This window comes from Asparagus officinalis, chromosome 5 (genome assembly GCF_001876935.1).
Source record: "Asparagus officinalis chromosome 5, Aspof.V1, whole genome shotgun sequence".
Classification (NCBI taxonomy): Eukaryota; Viridiplantae; Streptophyta; class Magnoliopsida; order Asparagales; family Asparagaceae; genus Asparagus; species Asparagus officinalis.
This window is the reverse complement of record NC_033798.1, coordinates 74,952,034-74,954,289: the sequence shown is the minus strand read 5'-3', so window position 1 is coordinate 74,954,289 and position 2,256 is coordinate 74,952,034. Positions and strand designations below refer to the sequence as shown.

The window sequence follows — 2,256 nt, the reverse complement described above, 5'->3', positions numbered from 1 at the left end:
AGGATCCAGACCCATGTTCTAAATTGAGAAACACTAAGGATAACCTCTATATTTCAATGGCGGAACGTGAGTTTTCACTCAGCGTTAATGGTATAAAACTTTTCGAAACAAGTTATAATTGCCCAAACTTACCATTGCCTGTGGGAGCCTACGGTGGCGGCGTAATCGCCTGAGCATCACCAGCAGCCTTGGCCGACGGTGCACCCTGAGAAAGGGCGATCTTCGATTTGGAAGCAATTCTCTTCTTGGGAGCCATTTCAATCTTGCTAAAGAAGATGAACAGGAATCACTGGAGATTGAAACACAAATCTTCACTAGGTTCGCTGGAGAAGATGAACATTTGCGAAAAGTCGAATGACTTTGACCCTGACAGTCTAGCTATAGATAGTGGTGAGTTGTCAAATCAAGACGAGATTTAAGGAGAAAATCCCGCCCAAACGCAATATGCACGTTCACACTGAGTCGGTTGAACTCTTAGACGCTTATTGCTGCGTCTCAGAATAAAAAAAAGGCAAACACAGGGCTTCCTCCTACGCTTCAACTCCAAATGCAGGGTTTTCTCTTGCGTTTTAATTTCAAGAACGCAGGTTCCACTTACGCGTTGATTCGCCATAACCAACAGAGCTATTATACATCTTTAGGTACTTGGAGAGAAGTTAGCAATGGCCATCAAGATGATGAAAGTCGAGAAGAAACTAATTTACAACAAGAAGCTATGCAGACTCTTGGATGAGTACAAACAGGTTATAATTAATATCGCTGACACCATCGAGTTCGATCCCTCGCGCAACTCATCCTTTCAAATGGCTTAATATTCTAACCAAAATTAACAAGGATATTGTTGAAATCATTACCCCAGTTGAGTTGATAAAGAAATGAGACAAAGGGGGTTCCTCTGAGGTTACCCTCATTGCCAAACTTAGGATAAGGTCCTTCTCATACGGGCTTGTGGTTCTCTCTGTGTGAGACAATGGATCTGTCTTTAGCCTAGAGGTGCTCAACCTCATTGAGGGTGACCTCATTGATAAGTTTGCAGCTGATGTTTCTATGGTTGCTTTACTGTCCTTGGTTCTCTCTTACCCAACTCTTGCAGTTGCGCCTTACATGTTCATCGATGCCTATAAGAACGTCCTTGTTGTTGTTGTCGACACTGAATACACCTTCATACAAGTTAAAGGAGTATCTCAAAGACCCAAGCAAATTCATTATTGCTATCGCCCCTGTTGCATTGGCTGAGAATGCTATTATTCCTGTTGTCGAAGAAAAAGAAAAAGTCAATCCTAGTAATGGATCTAACGATGAGGACTTAGGCTTTAGCTTGTTTGACTAAGTTTATTGTCATCAAGATACAAAAGTTATCTTGTTTGGTTTAAAGAGATCAGAACTACATTAACTACTTCTACGTGTTCATCGAGAGTGTGAGTTTAATCTTTACCAAAGGAGATCTCAAGGAAGTTAGCAAAGAAGTCGCTAAATACAGGAAGCAGAACTGCAACATACAGTAAATTTCCACAACCATGTTCATGATGTCTTCAAAATAGATATAGTGAACCATCATTCAACAACAGATCTCAAACTAATTTTGGGTTCAAAAGTATTCCGAAAATTCATTCTAATCAACCGTGAACTTTCAAAAACTTTGGAGGGTGTTCTATAGGCTGTCGAAAAATTACTACAGATAGCTGATCCCCATCAAACACTAATGATGGAAGTTATAATCTGATAACTTCCGCATCAACAACTCGACAATGAAAGTAATAACCAAATGACTTTCATATCAACAAGAAAAGGGACAAATTTTCAAAACAGACCTGTTTTAAAATTTATTCCTAAAAACAGACATGTTTCCAACTTAATTTCAAAAACCGACACAGTTGACTAAAACTGGGTCGGTTTTTGAAAAAAAATCACAAACTTCACGGGAGTTCAACTCCCGTGAAGTTTTGTTATGAGAAAAAACTTCACGGGAGTTCAATTCCCGTGAAGTTTGTAAACTTTTTTTTAAAACCGACCCAGTTTCAATCAACTGGGTCAGTTTTTGAAATTAAGTTGGAAACATGTCTTTTTTGGGGAATAAATTTCAAAACCAGTCTATTTTGAAAATTCCTCCAACAAGAAAAGACTACAATTAGAAGATTTTCATGTAGATCGAGGAAGTTACAATTCGACGACCTTCACGATAATCGATGAAAGCTTTGATTCAATAGTCTTCTCAATCAACCAGACGAGACGACACCTCCTGTGTCGACTCGAAAG

At 39.2% G+C, this 2,256-nt stretch overlaps 1 pseudogene; it reads left to right on the top strand.

Annotated features, from left to right (window-relative positions):
• Nucleotides 663-1,330, top strand: LOC109842022 (annotated as a pseudogene).